Below are 20,083 nucleotides of genomic sequence, written 5' to 3' on the forward strand. Positions count from 1 at the left end.
TCTGTTAAGGCATTTGCAATCTCAGATCAAAGAGGATCCAGATTGGTAGCCATAAATCGACTTCTCCTCCATAAATCTGTCCAAGCCCCTTTTAAAGCTATCCAGGTTAGTGGCCATCACCACCTCCTGTGGCAGCATATTCCAAACACCAATCACATGTTGTGTGAAGAAGCGTTTCCTTTTATGAGTCCTAATTCTTCCCCCCAGCATTTTCAATGGATGCCTGGTTCTTGTATTGTGAGAAAGAGAGAAAAATTTCTCCCTGTCAACATTTTCTATCCCATGCATAATTTTGGGAAGACTTCAATCCTTATCCCCCTCAGCCGCCTCCTCTCCAAACTAAAGAGTCCCAAACGCTGCAGCCTCTCCTCATAGGGAAGGTGCTCCAGTCCCTCAATCATCCTTGTTGCCCTTCTCTGCACTTTTTCTATCTCCTCAATATCCTTTTTGAGATGCGGCGACCAGAACTGGACACAGTACTCCAAGTGCGGTCACACCACTGCTTTATATAAGGGCATGACAATCTTTGCAGTTTTATTCTCAATTCCTTTTCTAATGATCCCAAGCATAGAGTTTGCCTTTTTCACATGGATGTTGCAATAAATACTTTTACAGTACTAAAGCCAAGTAGGGTTCCTAAATGTGCCCAACATTGCAAACTTCTGACTCCCTATAAAATTCTAGACTAGAATCTTTCAACCTACTGAATGATAGATCTGTTTGAGACCTTGAATCAGTGCATTTTTTTCAACTGTTTTCAACAAGTGTTTTTTTGGCTGTAGAATAGAATCATGTGTTCATATTTCCTGCTGTGAAGGCTGAGTGTGCACAGCTTCTGTAAACAGTATAGAAGGAAGGTGGGTTTTTGTAAAATACTTTCATTGGAACAGGATGATCAAAAGCACAGAGATAAAATGTAGCTGAAAGCCAGAGGGAGCAGGCTTGCCAGCTGCATGAGAAATTATTTATAAATTTATCAGGAAGTATGATGGTTCAATTAAACCTTGCTTGTGAGTGCTGTGGATTTGCAAATTGGATGGAATACAGTAACAAGAAATCAGGGTAAGGCAGGGAGTCTGCCAGTTATTCATATCCCCCCCCCCCCCCATTTGCTGTGACTTTCAAAGAGCGCAGTTGGGACCTGAGTGGCTTGTTGGCAATGCAGGTTTTGATTTTCTGAAGTGTTCGTTTACTATCCCAGAATAAGACTCGTTTTTATGACTGTTTCCCCCAGAGTGATATCATAAAACAAAGTATTCCATGGGGGTGAATTATCTTGTCTGGAAGCAGATCCATGCCTTTCAGTTGACCCAGCAGTTTGCTGCATTTGATTAGACAAAGGACAATGTCATGTGGGGTATTCTTTGTATTATAGCTAGTTCATCCCAGTTTTCAGGTGGGCCAAACTGATTTTCAGTTGATGACAGAAGCCGTACCAGGAGGCTTGTCCTAACAAGCAATAATTGTGTAATTAAGGGCTTTTAATCAACTCAAGGAATCCTGGTTCATTCTTGGCCTTCATTTTGTTGAAAGTTAATATCATCATCATTGAATGAAATCCATCAACAATCCTTTGTTCTGCAAATCATTTGCAAGTGCTTATGGTGCAGTAAAGCTTTATTTGTGTGTGAGGTATACAAGTGGTAAAACCTGTCCTGTTTCAGTATCTAGTATCTGAAATCAAATGAAGGGTAAACCTTGTTAATCCTTGCCACAGCAGACAAACATTTTGATATTCTAGTTTTTTGGTGCATTCTCACAAATGAAGAAAACAGGAACGTACAGCTTCTAGAGAAAGCTTGTGACGTGTGGAATTAACGAACATAAAGTCAGCTAATAGTCAAGTGGCAAAAAGTAATTGAGTTTGTTTCATGCAATAAGAACATAAGAACATAAGAACATAAGAACAAGCCAGCTGGATCAGACCAGAGTCCATCTAGTCCAGCTCTCTGCTACTCGCAGTGGCCCACCAGGTGCCTTGGGGAGCTCACATGTAGGATGTGAACGCAATGGCCTTCTGCGGCTGTTGCTCCCGAGCACCTGGTCTGTTCAGGCATTTGCAATCTCAGATCAAGGAGGATCAAGATTGGTAGCCATAAATCAACTTCTCCTCCATAAATCTGTCCAAGCCCTTTTTAAAGCTATCCAGGTTAGTGGCCATCACCACCTCCTGTGGCAGCATATTCCAAACATACCAATCCTGCGTTCAAGTGAAGAAGTGTTTCCTTTTTATTAGTCTAATTCTTTCTAGCATTTTCAATGAATGCCCCTGGTTCCTATTATTGTGAGAAAGAGAGAAAAAATTTCTCTCTGTCAACATTCGTCTCTACCCATGCATAATTTTGTAGACTTCAATCATATCCCCCTCAGCCAGCCTCCTCTCCAAACTAAAAAAAGTCCCCAAAGCCTCCTCATAGGGAAGGTGCTCCAGTCCCTCAATCATCCTTGTTGCCTTCTCTGCACTTTTCTATCTCCTCAATATCCTTTTGAGATCGTGACCAAACTGGACACAGTACTCCAAGTGTGATGCTGCACTTTATATAAGGGCATGACAATCTTTGCAGTTTTATTATCAATTCTTTTCTAATGATCCCCAGCATAGAGTTTGCCTTTTCTGACTGCCATGCATTGAGTTGACATTCCATGGAACTATCAAGCTAAGGCGCCTAAATCCCTTTTCCTGGTCATGACGATAGCACTATGGCGTGTATGTGAAGTTTGGATTTTTTTTGCCCCATATACATCACTTTTGCATTTTGCTACATTGAACTGCATTTGCCATTCACGAGCCCACTCACCTAATTTATCAAGGTCCGCTTGGGCTCTTAGCAATCCTTTGTGTGGTTTCACACTCTACATAATTTAATTATCATCTACCGCTTTTAGCCTGCGCTACCCACCTACTTCCAGGTCATTTTTATGAATAGGTTAAAAGAGCACTGGTCCCAAAGCGGATCCTTGGGGACACCACTCCCGACATCTCTCCATTGTGATGCTTCCCATTTACACCCACTCTTTGTTTCCTGTTTCTCCAGTTTTAATCCATGGGAGGACTTCCCTCTTATTCCTTCATTGCTGAGTTTTCTCCAGCAGTCTCTGGTGAGAACTTTGTCAAAAGCCTTTGCAAAATCCAAGTAGACAATGTCCTGGTTCACCCTGTCCACATGCCTGTTTACACCCTCAAGAACTCTAGTAGTTTGTAAGACCATTTGCCTCTGCAAAAGCCATGCTGACTCTTTCTCAGCGAATTTCACATGTTCTATAATTTATCTTTAATGATAGATTCTACATTTACCAGGAACAGAGATGTCAAACTGACTGGCCTGTAATTTCCACGAGTCCCCTAGATCCTTTCTTAAAGATTGGTGTGACATTGGCCATCTTCAGTCTTCAGGGATGGAGCCTGATTTCAGGGATAAGTTGCATATTAAAGTGAGAAGATCAGCAATTTCATGCTTGAGCTCTTTAAGAACTCTTGGGTGAATGCAATCTGGGCCAGGGGATTTGGTAACATTTAGTTTATCAATGGCTGCCAGAACTTCTTATATATTTTAACCAGTGGCTCTTGGTAGCTCAGGGAGTAAGGAATCAATAACAGACTTTTACACTACTTCTGGCTGGAGCTTTGCAGGTGGTTCTTGATATTTTTCAACTTTATGCCCCTACCACTATATCTTACTCAATCGAGTTGAGCATAGGGCAGGATTGAAGAACTGGGGTAGGGATAAATGTGTTGAGGCAGTGACTAATGTCTCAGAGAAATGGAGAAGGCATGATACTTCTCTCTTTGCATTACCCCATGCAACCAAGGAACATCTGGGACTTTTAGCCAGATTGAGTTTTGGGAGAGGCTGGCAAAGGGCCAAGGACAAAGTGCACTCTTCTCATTCTCTGATCCCTAAACTAAGATAACTTTTGAAACTGGTTTCTCGCCTTCTGTTTTGGTGACTAATTCTGAGCATGACTGTTGGCAACTGTGAACATGTGTTGTTCTTTCCCCATAACTCTGGAGCTAGTTGTCCTGTAAGAAAAGGAGGGAGGCAATTAATCTCAGATTTAACTCAGATAGTTGAATTAAACATATTTATACAAGCAGGGGACCCACAAGTACTTACAGAAGGTATCTCTTGTTCCCCTTCCCACTATTTCCTTTTCCCCTTCCCTGAAAGCCCCCACAGGTTCTTCTCTTTCTTCTGTCCTTCCAACCCACTGGCCAACTATGTTTGCTCTCCTGTCTTCATCTTCCCCTCCTTCCCTCCTTCTGGGAGCCTCTACCTGCAAAAACTCTGGGATAGTTAAAGAGTTCCATCTGAACCAGCCTCTGAAGTTGGCTCAGTTGTTCAGTTGCTAGTCATTGGGTCCATTTGTGTGGTGGAGAACCTGCATGGACTCGCTGGAGGCATTTCACTTTCCCTTGTATCACCACCCATTATTATTTCCTCTTTTCCTCCTCTGGACAACCCCATCCTCTCATTTCCCTGCTTCCTTGTATCCTTCCCACTCATCATCCAACATTTATTTTATCTGCCCCCCACAATCTTCACCTCTATCTATTAACTTCAGATATTCTACTTTTTTCCACAGTGGGGACCCAAAGCAGCTTACATCATTCTCCATTTCTTTATGTTATCCTTACAACAGCCCTGTGAGGTAGATGTAGACTGAGAATGTAGAACTGGCCCAAAGTCACCCAGTGAGATTTCACAGCAGATTGGAGTGCAAACCTTGTTTATTTATTAATTTTGTTATATTTCTATTCTGACCATCCCGACTGAAGCTGGAGTCAAGGCAGCTTACAAGGATTAAAACATAAAACATCGAACTTCCAATCTTAATTCTTAATAACTTAATTCTCAAAATTACGTATGCATCTCAAGATGGCTATCTCAAAAGGAATCACAAAGCCCAATTTTATCTCTTTTTCTGTTAAAATTAGGCAGCTGAAAGAGATATAGGGTTACCAGCTGGAAATAGAAATTTGGAGTGGCTGGCTTCAGGTGGATAATGTGGATTAATGGGTGGCCTCAGCTAAAAACATTTCTGTCCTACAGGACCTGTGGAACTGGGTAAGGTACCACAGATCCCTGGTGTCCGCTAACAGAGAGTTCCACCAGGTGGAAGCCAGGGCCAAAAAAGCCCTGTCTCTGGTCGAGGCCAACAATATCCTTGGGGCCAGGAACCACAAGAAGATTACTATCAGAAGACCTCTGCGGGTGATTCAGGGAGATGTGGTTTCTAAGATATGAGGGCCCCAAACCGTTCAAGGCCTTAAAGGTCAAAACCTAGACCTTGAACTTGATCTGGAATTCCACTGGTAACCAGTGCAGTGGTATAAAACAGGTGTAGGTTGCTCTCTCACCATTATCCTGGTGAGGAGCTATATTGCCACATTCTTGACCAGTTTTAACTTCTTGATCAGTCTCAAGGGTAGGCCCATGTAGAATGAGTTACAGTAATCCAGCCTGGAGGTGACCATTGCCTGGATCACTGTGGCCAAGTCTGCACAGGACGGGTAGAAGGCCAGCTGTCTTGCCTGTCAAAGGTGAAAGAAGACCAATTTGGCCACATGTGTGACCTGGACCTCCATAGATAAGGAAAGCTCCAAGGTCACACCCAGGCACTTGACAGAAGAAGCAGGTGTTATAGCCACCCCGTCAAGTTGTGGCAGCTGGAAGCCCTCCACTGGTGCCCCCTGACACATCCACAGGACTTCCGTCTTCAATGGATTAAGCTTCAGTCTGCTCTTTCTCAACCATCCAGCTACAGCCTACAAACACTGCCAATACATCAAGGCAGCAGCCAGCTGGCTCTCTATAAATAGAAAAAAAATGGGTGCCATCCACAAACTGATGAGAACCCAGCCCAAAGCTCCGAACCAGTTGGGCCAGGGGGCACATATATCCAAGTCTGAAACTAACCAGTATACACAGTCTTTCATGCAGTGACTGCTGTTGAAAAGAAACAGTTTTTTTAAAAAATTCAGATTGTTCTGTGGAATTGGTAAAAAAAGCTTTAAAATTCCATTCAAGTATAGAGATTCAGGATTTTGAGGAAATCTTGAAAATTTTCAGGTCTAATGTACTTGAATCCAGAAAATGCCATTTTTATGTGCAGACCCCAACCTGTGACCCGGTCACTTTAATTGTCCCCCGATGAATGCAGTAAGTTCATCTGACAAACTCATTCTCAATCAAGTGTGCAGCATCATTAATGTTTGGTTTCATTTGCTGTGTGCTGGTTTAACAGTATTTGTGAATAGCTTTTTGACATTTGAACACCATTAAAGAATTGCAGTTACTATTTCTTGCTAGTTTTAATTATCTAATTGTTGAAAGGCACACAAGACATGACCATGATGCTGAAGTACAAGCAACAAATATGCAGGCTTAGATCTTGACTTGGTATTTAGGGTGTTTGCGGGGGGGTGGGGGGAGGAGATTGTAAGCCCCTGTGAAAATGTGTGTGTGTGTGGGGGGGGGGGGGTATAAATCCAAACTCTTCTTCTTCTTAAACTGAGCTTCTAGCAAAAATGCACTGAAGAAATCCAGTGAGGGGACTCGAACTCATGAGTAATTTCTATTATGGTAAGTCTGGCTATTATGCTTGTGTCAGAGTTTTTAGTATCTTTGCAACCACTCATGGGGAAAGGTATCATGACACATGCGTATACAGGATGTCATATGGTTGCCCAGGCAATTGCAGTGCCTTCCTAAGCACAGCAATCAGAATGAATGCTCATTTGCAAAATATTTGTGATCCAGTTGAGCATACCTGATAACAAAGCAAAGTGGACTTTTTTAGAGGTTTGTGTGTCATTCATACTGTGTAATCAAATTATAATTTGAGTAGTGGAGATTTTGCCTGTTACTATGTGAAATCAGCTACAGCAGTGGATTTAATTGGCCCTTGGAGAGCAGGAAAACTCTGGTGTTCTTTGCTTTGTCCTCAGTCTGAAAAGAAAAGCATTCCTTATCCTACTGATAGAGAACTCTTCCTTTCAAAGGGGCACCCCAGCCAACTGTTTCTGTCCCAGAAGACAAAAGTAGTTATGTCGTGTTTCTGAGCTGTTCTAATTGTTTTGTTCAAGCATCCAAGGTGAAACAACCGTAAAATACACATGGGTCTTTCAGCAGTATTTTACACTGAACTAGCCAAATTCAGATTCTACAACAGTAGGCATATGCATATCCAGTCGTAAACTGACAGTGTTATAGTCATGTTTATGTGTGGCAATAGAATGGAATGCTGGCAACTGAAGGACGAGTGAAGACAAGGCTTTGCATACTGTGAAGAAATACAGAAATGGATTGAGCATATGCCTCATATATTTCAGAGCAGAAAATGGATATACAAACCATTTTCTGTACAACAAAAATCTGTATTCAACCTAAGGAAGAAAATATTGGGAATTGCTTTAGATATGTACTAGAAAACTCTGGTTTTCAGAAATTTCAGGGCCAATTTTTGTAAATTTTGCCATTTGATGGCAGATTTCCAGTTCCTCTGAAGCTATTCTTGGGGTTTCCAGTCCCCAAGGAGTAGCAGTCCAAGGATCATTTCAGGCTTCAGTCCGAATGCTGGAGGCAGGGAAATCATTCCTCAGCAGCTGGAAACCCTTCTATCCATAGAAAGTACAGATGGGATCCAAGCCAATATATATGGAACTATGGCAGTTAATGATAGGCTATTCCTGAGTGGTGAGCAAGCTGGTTTTTCCCTAATTATTTTTCTTTGTCCCCCTTTATCCTTCCATTTATTCTCTGATATCGTCCTCACTTTCTGTTCAGTCCCATTTAGGCATCATCTGCTTCCATACACCATCACATCAACTTATGAGATTGTGTGGAAATGTGGTCACTTTGCCTAAGGATATCTTGAGATAATGTGTCTTTGCTTCCAGTGTCCCAGTGCTGTCACTGAAATGTACATTGAGACATTGGAGGTCATCTCTGTATGTCCATAGTCAGATATATGTGTTGTAACAATTCCTTTATAGCAGTTGGATGTATTGGTTTCTGAGGTTTGACATGAGGGTGGGGTTTGTGATGCTGAGCTAAAACAGTGATGCTATTGTCCTTTACATCTCCAAGGCCGTTTCCGCACGGCCTGTTTATGGCGCCCTGGGAACGGTAAAAATGCCGTTCCCAGGGAGCCATTCGCACAGGTGGCACTGCTGCTAAGCAGCAGCGCCGACCTGGCGTCACTCCCCCTCCCCCCTGGAGGTTGGAGGGCAGCGTGGGCGGGGCTTCGACGGCCAGCAGGCCCACGACGGGGACAAGGTGAGTCGGACGGGGAGGGGGGAAGAGGCGGCTCCATGCGGAGCCGCCTGCCGGCCTCTCCAGAGGCCGTCCGCATGCTTGCATGCGAACGGCCTCCGACTCCAGGCCGGGAGAATTCTTGCCGGCGTGGAGGCGCCTGGGAGGCCGTGCAGAAACGGCCCAAGACTGAGGGGATATGGAGGCCGAAGGAGCTTTCTCCTAAGTGAAAGATTACATATTTTTCAAAGGCAGTTGGTCTCCTTCTCCCTGGGCTTGTGATTTTGTCAGCACAAGTTTTGTAACCATGTCTATCACAGTGTAAGCACTTTGTAAGGATTTTTTTTGCAGCAGCTTATCTGAGATATGTTTGTTCAGTACACCATGACGTGTGAGACATATAGTTCCTGTGTAAAAAATGCCCTTATCTGTCATCTTTCTCACATGTATGGTGAACAGTCCATAAGAGAAAAGGTACAGAGTTGCAATCAGAAATCTCAAGGCATGTGAGGTGAAATGCCTTACAACCAAACACTTACTGTTCAAGAGTGCAGCAACTTTGAATTACTTGAAAGGATCATTCTCTGACAGGTAATTTGTGTTGTTAAATTAGTCAAGACCAGGTTTATATTAATGGTACTCAGAAGCAGATATGATACTTAAATGGTAATTTATCGTAAATGTCTTCCCTTTTGCCATTCTTGGAGGAAAACATTGAAAACAGTGGCCTTTAGATTGTATTTGTAAGAATTCCTTGGAAACTTAATAATGCATTTTCAAAGGATTATTAGAGAAAACTGTCTGAAAGACAGCTTGAACACCATTATGAATATTTTTCCTTAGTGTGATAACAGGAAAATTTGGATGTATTCCAGGGACCCATGATGTCCTCTGTGATGGCATTTAAAAATATCTTAAAGTGCTTCCTAATGCACTGAGGTTCCACTGAAGACAAAAACATGTGGCAGAGGTTTTGAGAGAAGTGAAAGTTTTGAAAACGACTGATAGTAAAAAAGGAATCTTATATTGCGCTCCATAACATTCACATAGAAGGAAGATGAGCATTTCCGACTAGGAACTGCTCTGTAACAATTTTTAATAGTTTGGAATTGTTTTGCACTTGTAAAATTGATGTAGGGCAAAAAAGAAAATTCATCAACAAAACTGAGAAAGTAAACATAAGTTACAAAACAAAAATAATTTTAACTATATGTGATGCTTTCTTTAAGCAACTTGGTGGATCTGGCATAAATATCAACTTTGAAGATTTTTCTCCCCTAATCTCTTTCCCTGTCTTGATGCTGAACTCACAAGCGGTACTTCCCAGTTATGTTTACAACAATATGATATGCAGAGAAGTTGCCAAAGTCTACAGTGTTCAACAACAGTGGATAGGTTGCTAAGGGAAGTAGTGCTTTTATGATTTCTGGGAGTTGAGTTTTGTGCCTTTATGGGAAATTGTAAATTTATATATCTGATTTTTCAAGAGAAGATACAGTATTTTTAACGTCATGAAAAATGGAGCATTTGTTATACTTTAAATAGTGTTAATCTCATTTCCAGATTAATATGAATAGGGTGCTTGAAGAGATACTGAGTGTACATAAAGTGCAGATAAACAAATTTGAGTCCTAAGTAAACAAATTTGAGTCCCAGCACCCCTGCTGCCACTAGAATAGCAAGGGAGGGCCACAGACATCGCTGAGGAGAAGCCGACTTCAGCTCCCTCCTAGCCACTAATGCCGTTTCTCCGGCGGCCAGGATTGTAACTTACGTGACCGTTTTGGCCTGCATAAGTCTATTGAGCCCCACAGAACTTATCAGTGGCAGGGAGGCATTTTCACTTTTCAAGCCTCCCCATACTGCTGGGAAGCCTCTTTAAGGCCGTTTCGGCATGAACCATGCCGATGTAAGCCACAGGGCCATTAGTAGGAACAGCGCAGCTGGCGGAGCAGGCTCCGCATGGCCGCACAGCCCCCCCCCCCCAAGTCTCCTTACTTCCGTGGCTCCTCCTGGCTTCCATGGCTCCTCCTGGCTTCCGTGGTTCCTCCTGGCTTCCGTGGCTCTGTGGAGGTCAGGGGACATGCCCCGCTGGCCAGACCGACAACTGCAGGGACAGAGGCCAGGAGGCGTGACCCCTGGCCTCCACAGAGGAGGTAAGGAGATGTTTGGGACTGGCGCAGAGAATATGCCAGCTTCCACTTGGTGCTGTTCACTTGGCACCAGATGAAAGCCAATGTATTAAAAAAAAACCTCACTCCCCGAGCAAGGTTTGAATACATTGTTTGGGGAAATGCTTTCGCTGCATCTTTTACGCAGTTCATGCTGTCGAAGGCCCCAATGATGATGTTTTACTGGGCCAGAATCGGTGATTCTGGCCCGTGGAGAAAGGGCCTCTGGGCAGCAGCCCGGCTTTTGGATGGGGCTGTTATTCTGTTAGCCAGTACATTAGATCAGCACCTATTTGCTTCACTTCTGTTTTTTCTTTGACTGGTCCTCATTTTCATTTGTGTTTATTTTCCTCCATTGTCTTTCATGAAGTGTAAACACAGTGGATGCTTATCATTCACCAGTTTGGCTTACCTTAGTCTATCTCCAGGTTGTGATCAGTATCGTCAAACATTTGATACATAGAGTTTGCCAGTGATCACGTAGATTCAGTGTAAACACATGGGCATGCTTTCCTACAGTTTCCTTCTTTCTGCTGCAGCTGCCTCCTTCCCCTGTCTCCTTTTTGCCATTTACAGAAACATTACTTTTCACAATTAATGACTTACAGCTGTGAAGTGCTTCCCTGTGTTCAGTACGAAGCAGCTTCTCTGGAAAGTTGGCATATAAATTTAAATAAGCTTAACCTGACAAAGGCAGGTAAATTGTGTCGTTCTGGTATGATTTCTGTGTGTATTCTTATACTGACCCATTGGAATTGTTCTTACCTTGACCCAAATACTTTTAAAATTTGTATTGGTGACAAAAATACATGCATCAGGCTTGTGTTCTTTCTGTATTTTTAGTCTCTCATGCCTGAACAGTGTGGTATTTATTAATGCAAAAGGGATGCAAACTAACTGGATTGGAATAAACTGTATGGTGTACATTCTTTCACCACCATGGCAGAATTGTGGGACTGATTTGTTGTTCTCCGAGTGTGTGACTATTATCCTGCGAAGAGTTGCCAGTGGCTGCAACTCTTATATTACAAATGTTGCTTATTTGCTTGGACACAAATAATCCCTTGACCTTGTATCTAAGGCTAAGCAACGTGCAGAAAAGTCTGTAGAAACAGCTGCACGGAATAGTTGCCAGGCTGAATACTGCAAACAGTGCAGGTGCAAAGTATGTTAACATGAAGTCTAGTTATAACTTGGAACAGAACTGCAAGACTTGCATGTAAAATGTGTACTTTGGTAGTGGTTTAAATTTCACACCTTGCAAAGTTTCTAGCATCCCTGGTAGTATTTATGTTAGTTATGGAATTTATATGCTGCCTCTTCAGATTCCTGTTCCAGGCAGCTGAAAAGTAGAAATACCTGAAGGTAAGGAAAACATAAATCATCAGTAGAAAACAAAAAAAGTCAGAGGCATAAGAACAAAATAAAACAACCATTGAGTTCCTAAAAATATCCATAAGCATGTGTCTGATCAGAAGCAGACCATGAAACAGCTAAACGGGAAAAAATATCTTAGTTAAAATTATGGGTAAAAAGAATTTTTTTAACTTGGTGCAAAGACTATGGTAGTAGGTACAGAGGGCAATCACAGATATGTGTAAAATTTAGCCAAAAAGAAGTGAAGCAATTCCTCCTGACTGACTCTTTGTTACAAATGTAGGTGGTGCTTCAGGAATGTGCCAGAAGTTTGCAGTTCACATTTGTTTGGAGTTCAGATTTCCTGTCAGAGGAACAAACTCCTTTCTGCTTTCAACAAGGTAATGTCTGTGAGTTGCAGTTAAATTCCTCAAGGAATTGGTTGACGCTGCCATCCATAATGGTACTTCGTCATTTGTTGATCCATCTGCATGGCTATGATCCTTGACCAGTTTGCTATCTTAATAGGAACAGCCTGTGATGAGAAGCTTATGGAGTCTGAGATACATAAGAAATTCATCTATTTCTTTTATAAAAATTGACCCGAGGGCAGGACCACCAAGCCTGCAAATGGGTCCCCAGGAGTACTTAGGATGTAACAGTTCTCCTTGACTTGTTTTTACTGCTCTCTTTTCAACTTTCCTTGCTTTACTGTTTTATTAAGGTGGAATCAAAGCTAGCATGAGTGATGATAGAGCACATTATCATATACTTAGCGATATTTGAGAGCATTAGAGTGCAGTTGGCCAGATTTTACAGATAAGTGGAATGTCTTTATTTATGCAGATCTTTTTTTTACGTTTACTTCACAGTTGTCTAAAAGAATCAGCATATTACTAAAATATGTTCTTCTTGTACACTCCTTCCGTTATTTTCAAATATCTTATTGGGCAAACCCCTTAACAAAAAAGCAAAGGTGAATATTAAAACTCAGTTATAAAACTTGTTCAAGTTTTTGTGTGCCCTCTCTTGGAGTGCCAGAGGATGACAGCAGTAAAGATCTTGTTTCTCTGAAGAGCTGAGTTCAAAAGAAATGACAAAAATTAGCTCTGTTTAATGGTACCTGAGATTTATGAGTTGTGACCTGTTCCTTTGGGGTCTGACTTGGATTTAAAATGGTAATTCTTGGTTTGGCATATTGTTTTCTCCAGAGACCTGACTGGTGTTCAATGAAGCCTGATTTGATGAGCAGCAATAAAGCTGTAGGCATTCTGTGTTAGTCAAGACCCCTGGGAGGAGGGTGTTGCAACTTTTCCAGCTTTTAAATGGTCACTGAAAGCTGTCATGCAAAGCTATGTTGGTGGAAATTCCCATCACTTAATTTGGTTTGGTGATGTTACTTTACTTCTCAAGAATGGAGACTCAGGAGTGTTTATTTGAGTTATTCATTTACAGTTATCACATGGGCACAGTCAAAGTATCTACTAATCTTATCAGGTGAGAGCAAATCTTATATTTTAAAAGAAAAAAGGCGATCAGCAGCCATGGCAAGGAGAGAAAGAGGCTGGGGGGTAGTGGCTTTTAGTGGTACCTTTTGTTGCCAGGCTGTAAGTGAGCAAAATGAGGAAGGTTTCTTCTTCCTCCCTTTGGTTCCATGGCAGGGGCCATGGGCCTCCTAGGTGGGCTCAGGTGTCAGGCCTACTGACCAATCACAGGCCGTTTGGGCTGGGCCAGAGGAGAAGAGCTTCTAGGGACCCTCTGTTATCCTCTGGGTCATTGTCCTCTCCTTTATATCAGGTGCTGTGACTTGGACCTGCACAGTGAACTCCAGTGTCCTTTCCTTCCCTCCCTTTGTTATATGAATTTTCAGCACTGTTAATTTGGGTTTTCTTCCTTTTTTGTGTACTATCGTCACAGCTTTGGTTGAAGGTGGCTTGAGTACTAGGCTGGAGCCATTTTGGGGACAGGCTATGCCTGCCTGCCCACATCCCTCTCTCATTTTGGGGATCTCTTCAAGGGTGGAGCTGTTCAGTGGAGGGGCTGAGTGGCTACCACTCTGAAGTGGTAGGGGGACCACACAGAGGCTTGTGCCCATATGGGATCCCAGGACTTGCCATTTCGCTCCTGTCATATTTTGTCTCTGTCTCCCCTGCTGCCTTTTCTGGCTTCTCTCCTTCTCCTACCCCTAGGATTGCAATGTGTATCCCTTCACTTGCATCAGCTAATCCTGGATTTGGGGTAAGGGGCTTCCATTTCCTTGCAAAGAAAAATATGGCAGCACTGATAATGTGTAAGACTACCATTTGAAGATCTGTTGGGTGCCTAATTTAACAGAGGCAATAAAACAAATGATGCAGACACATAAGGTCTTTAATAATTTTATAATTCCTAGTTGGGGTTATAAAAATTATTCAAGAATTTGTTTCCCTCTGCGACATTTGTTTCTTTGCTTTAGTGAGACCCCTTATCCACATAATGTAGCAGTGATATCTTTGGTTTGTAGTGAATTTGACTGAACTCAAAGGAATTAAATGCCACCTACAAATAATTTTCATCAAATTTTCTTTAAAGAGAGGAAAAACTGTAAAGGTAGCTTTATAAGTAAATACACATTTCTTTGTATTTTGCATGCCACCACCTATGTTTTTTGCCATTAAAATTGTTCAGAGCTGGAGATTGTTCTAACAAGTATCAGCGAGTATTTATTACCTTTCTGTTCTTCCTGATTAATACGTTCTTTTTGGTTTTGATCCATAAAAGTCAAAAATTATGGTATGTGCCAGAAAATTCTTCAGAATTTTGGTATGTGCCAGAAAAGTAGTTTCTTCAGTGCTGGAGCAGAATTAATTGAAATAACATATATATTTCAGTCAGCAATGTCATGTTAAACCCACTAATGTCATGTTAAACCCACCTTTTCCCTATCTGGACTCCTAGGTCATGCTGCAATTACAGTTATGTTTTTAGGAACCAGAAAGCATAATATTGGCTGTTCAGGTAATAAGGTTTCTAACTGTTGTTGGTTAGGGTGTCTCAATTTATCTCTGAGAGGAAGTAAGGAGAGTGGGTTAAAGTGGGTAGAAAAGCAAGCAATAAAAATGTGGGGGAGGGAGAGGAATGAATGTGGAGTGATGAGGAGAAAGGCTGCAGCTGATTGTGCGAAACAGATGCACAAGAGGGTTACAAGGAAAGGAAAAAGGATGAGGGAGGCAGAGCATTTTAAAGTAGGTCAAACGTAAGAAAGCAAGAATATTGATGAGTTTTGTTAGTGTTTTGAAACAGGAAAGGGAGTCTTTGAGAACTGATTGCAAGGAGAGAATGACGGATCAATTGAAAGGCTGGGGAAGAAATAAGAAAAATATGGACTCTAGGATAAGGTCCCCGAGCCTCCTTTGCCATACAACTGTTTCCAGTTATGCAGTCACGGACTCAGAAAAGACCATCAAGTTACTGTTCAGCCTTTGTCAAACAATCCTTTGTGTGATCTTTGCTTCCCTTCCTGAGTTGCTTCATGCTTCAAATACCTGTGGACCTCTAAGGCATTGATTGGCATTAGGCTTGCCTTGATAACTATTGCCTTTCTGCACATCTGAAGTCAATTTGGAATGCTGAAACTATGCAGCAGATATGCACTGTGTCACATTGTTTTATACTCAAAACTACTGTTCCAGGGATCATTACTGAGAAAACAGAGTTTATAAAGATCCTATCTGGTTCTTGGTTCTGAAAGTGTTGTGTATTTCTGTAAATGTAAATATGCAGTTCAGTCCAAAAGCACTTTAAAAACTGCATATCACACATTTGATCTCCTGATCAAGTAATTCTTAGAATATCTTACCTGATGGTTTCCTTTTCTGTAATGAGAATTAATGTCTCTGTTCTTTTGCCCTGTCTCCTGGAGTGCTTTGGCCAGGGGAGCTGAGACTAACCTTCATTAAACTTTCTTTTGATAGCCTCCGAACTCACTTTTTTTCCTGCTAAGCTGTGGCTGAGGTCTCCCAAAGTTGGGAACTACAGCATCTAGTTCCTTCGACCATGCATCTGGTAGGAGAGGGGAAGGCCCAGAAAAAGCCTTTATTCTGTTCTATGTTGTTCTAGGGCTGGAGTTTAATGTGGATATTTCTGCCTTTCCCCCAGCTATGCAGTGATGCCAAAGAGAAATGAAAAATGGCATGCATGCAAGCATTCACCTTTCTATCTCCAACCATCCAGTTATTGAATTCTGGCTGGAAAAATACAGTTTGTGTGTATTTATGTATAAAAGTCCCTTTGGACTGATTTCTTTATATTGGAATATGGTGAGACAGAATTATTGGTGGGCTAATCCTAAACTTAGTGAAAGGGAATAAAGAAGGGAGGTCCCAGGCTAACCCTGGCCACTCTGAAATGACTTGGCCTGGTATAGCACTGCTGTTTTGGAAAGAAAGGGAAAAGATAAGTCATCCTCAAACTGTGTATGTGGATAGATTTTAGTTGTCCTTTGTATTAAGGGTGACAGATACCACTCATGCTGAGAGAGCTGAGGGACAATCCTAAATGGCTTGCTAATCGTTGTCTAATAACCAGACAGCTGTTCCAGCAACATTCTGATGCTACTGTGTGCCTCATTGACTCATTTATTTTGAGTCCTCTGCGTAATGCACCTATGGGAGCCTTCTCTTTGTGGTCTCATACAATATTGTGACTACACAGGCAGGACCATTACCATGTAGACCGTTTTAAGGAATTCACGGATTCGCTTGGTAAAGTTTCGTCTTTGTTTTATTCTTATTTACAACACAATTGGCAATGCAAAGGGGGAGAGAATAACAGTGAAGCCTAGATCTTTATTTTGTAAGTTTCAATAGAGCCATGTTGTGAGAGTTGGATGATTGTAGCATTCTTGTGTAGCTGATGAAGGTACGCTAGATCGAAACAATATTTTTGCTTAAACTGGGCAAACAGCCAAGGTAAACACAGTTGCAATAAGAGTGTAGAAAAATGCTGTTAGATATTCTAGACCTTCGTGCCTTCCCCAATAATTTGTCTTTTGAGGGTTAAAATGTCAATTACAGTGGACCAGCAGTGAAGTGGGAGCACGTGTATATGGGACCATGTACATTCCTCTTTGGATGCATCTTAAAATCTGTTTTGCATCTTTTTGCATCTTAAAATCTGTATTGTGGCCAAGAAAAGCATATCTTTTTTTCAGCTTCTGAAAAGTGCCTTTGTTTGGCTTTCATAAGTGAGTTTCTAACTGACATAAAAATTTTCCACACTTTCCCTATATTTAGAAATGAGTGTAACACATCAGTCTTCTAAATTCCAGAGCAGATTCCCTTCTAGTCTTGCCGACTTCAGTAGGAAGTTAATCTGAAGAAAGGTGGGGAGGATTTGTCTCCATGAATAGATACATAAAAGGAGTTCACGGGGGATGATCAGACAGTCTGATCTTGCCCAAGTTCTGGGTCAGCTTTCACTATATAAGATTAAAGCATCAGTTATTTATCGCTATAGTGATGAATAAAGTGAATTCAGAGAATATCATCATCTATATATGTATTTTTCAAATGAGGGCAAATCTGTAGATATCCAAATCAGCGAATCAGACCCACACTAAGAGAAAGTTTTCTCTCTCTCCAAACTTGGCAAAAATATCTGAAGATTATAAAAATAATATTGGGTTTAAACATCTCCCCAACAATAACATCATTTCTGTGTATGCACAAATTATTTACCTGAGCTGCTGACATGGCATCCCCAGAAGGCCCTGTCACTGTCTGGGCCCCTGCTGCCACTGAAGCTGTGGGGGGAGGAAGCGGGCAGACCACTGCTGTGTTGTGTTCCTTCCTTGTCAATGATCTGACCGGGTCTTTGGGTAATAGCAGTGCCAAGCCCTGGCCCCTGAACCAGTGCTCAAAATAAAATTTTGCTATCTTTAATTTAGAAGAATGGTTGTAAAATGGAAATTTTAAAAACATACAGTGAACACAAAATCATAAGGTGCATTTAAAAGACCTCAGAACATGTACAGATTTCTTTAAGCAAAAATAGAGGCTAAGCATTGACATAAAGAAAGAAAAAGGAAGGATAGTCAAGAGAATGACTATCTAGTATATCGAGAGAGACTCCATCTTGAATGTTGAAAGGCCTACCAAAAATCCTTTTTCTTTCTCACTATTCCACATAGCTCAAGCTGTGGGTATTGGTGTTTGGAGATCACTGGGCTGTACTCCAAGGTCATCAGTCCAATTAGCTGGTCTGAGATCATCCTCATTATTTTCTTCCAGATGCAACTGGTTTCTTAATTGGATAGGTTTTGGTTTTGAAGGAAGGGGAAAGAGTGAGCTTGTTGCAAGAAAGTTCAAACCAATATGTAACCTGATTGGTTTATTGATAGTCATCTGATGTGGCTAGATAGGGCATAAATTAGTTGTCCAGTGTTACAAATTATTCCTTCCTTTTCTTTTCTTTGTCTTTGTTGATCCTCAGCCTCTAATTTTCTTAATGAACTTTGCACGTGTACTTATATGGTAACTTTTCAACAAGTATTCTTTCTAGTAAGTAAGTTATATTCTTTGTTGTTTTATTGTGTACTTGAAATGCACCTTATGATTTTGTGTTCATTGTATGTTTTTAAAATTTCTGTTTTACAACTATCTGGTTAAATAAAAACTATACAAACATTATTTTGAGTTTTGAGTACTCCTAGGGCTCCACATTGCTATCATCCAAATGCCAGGTCAGGTTTTTGATGGGGGGGGGGAAGTGGAAAAGAGGGTGAGTTGGGGAGGACAGGTGCCACGTACACACTCTCACTGCCACCACTTATATAATAACCGTCACTAAGCACCGCCGAGCCTTGAACCACCAATATATATGTACTGGTCACCAACGCGCCCCCCCCCCCTCTACACTCCCAAAGACTGAGGGAGACCTTTATATATAAATTCACACCTTTAATATTTAGTGCCTGGATATAGGGTTGTTCTTTGCCTCAAAACAGTACATGGTCACTTTATGGGACATGTAAATATGTAACTGTATTCTGCCTTCATAATAGCTTGTGCAGTATTTACCACATGAAAACAAATTACTCAGTGAACATACTGCTTGCGCTACAGAATTTCTTGAGGGAAGGAAAGAGAGAAGGGCAGATCAGATCTCTACATTTTGTTGTTCTTTCCTGTTTTTAAATCTTAAATTTCTGGTTGAGTTTGAAATCTGCAAAAGTTCATCTGTTTACTCTCTTTGGTGGGCCCAGCAGACAGACCAGTTCTGTGTGGATTTGTTTGTGGACTTAAGCTCTCTTGGTGTGTCTTTCAGACACAAGGCACGAAACTTTATGGGTCCTTTGCAAGCAATGGCTATTAAGTTATTTACTGACAGATCTGCTGACAGATCTGTTTCTGTGAAACAAAGTTTCATATTGGAAACTTAGTTCTATTTCTCCCCAGAGAATGTGGGGAGGGGGGTTGGAAGAAGTTTCATTTTTTTGATCTAAGTGTCAGTGATTTTTTTAAATCTTGATCTTGAAGGACTTTATAGGCCTTAGGAATTCTGTGTGATTCTGGTTCTAATGAGATAGCCAAGCATAATTGGTAAATAAGGTCCTAGCATTGACTGGGAGCTCATTCTCACATACTACTGCTGCTTGCATGAGATTGTTTTAGATTCGTGCCTTTTCTTTCCTTAAGCTTGGAATGAGTTTATATTTGTACATGCAATGGTTATGAATGCGAGCTGTCAGTCATGATCATTCTAGATTTTATGTACACCTTTTCCCTTATGTACTGTGTCCATGACAGTGGCGGAGCTACAAGGGGATGGGTGTGTGTGCCGTGCACCGGGCGCATGCCTGGGGGTGCGCAGAGAATTGCCCCAGGCCACTCCCCCTTCCCCCTGCTCCCCGTGGCACTCCCTTGTGGCGCCCCCCCTTCCACACTTACCTTAGTTCCTTTCCTTTTCCTAGAACTTTTTCAGGCTGAAAAAGGGCCTGTTCGCAGTACTGGCTAAAGACTGCCTGAGGAACTACAGTTCCCAGGAGACCTTGGGGCTCACAAGGTCTCCTAGGAAGTATAGTTCCCATCAGGCCGTTTTTAAGCCTGAACTGCAAATAGGCCTTTTTTTAGCCTGAAAAAGTTCTAGGAAAAGGAAAGGAACTAAGGTAAGTGTGGGAAGGGGAGAAGGGGTGCCGGCGCAGGGGGCAGTGGCGCTTGGGGGCATGGGGGGGTTAGAAAATACAGACTGCGCACCGGGCACAGTTTGGCCCAGCTACGCCTCTGGTACATGATGTCACATATTCATGAGCCAACCTTCGGG

The 20,083-nt window shown here is 41.8% G+C and overlaps 1 protein-coding gene across 5 annotated transcripts in view; it reads left to right on the forward strand.

Moving 5' to 3' along the window:
- B3GNTL1 (UDP-GlcNAc:betaGal beta-1,3-N-acetylglucosaminyltransferase like 1) overlaps nt 1-20,083 on the forward strand; it is a 240,091-nt gene that overhangs the window by 114,863 nt on the left and 105,145 nt on the right. The window contains exon 1 of one of the 5 annotated variants that reach the window (XM_048491471.1): nt 12,165-12,183. The exons of 3 other annotated variants lie outside the window; for them this stretch is intronic. The gene's annotated coding sequence lies outside the window, so the exon portion shown is untranslated. Of the gene's footprint in view, nt 1-12,164; nt 12,184-13,260; nt 13,280-20,083 lie in introns of those variants that run through there. One more of the 5 variants, XM_048491472.1, reaches the window with a different exon arrangement.

Source organism: Sphaerodactylus townsendi, linkage group LG03 (assembly GCF_021028975.2).
Source record: "Sphaerodactylus townsendi isolate TG3544 linkage group LG03, MPM_Stown_v2.3, whole genome shotgun sequence".
NCBI classification, from domain to species: Eukaryota; Metazoa; Chordata; class Lepidosauria; order Squamata; family Sphaerodactylidae; genus Sphaerodactylus; species Sphaerodactylus townsendi.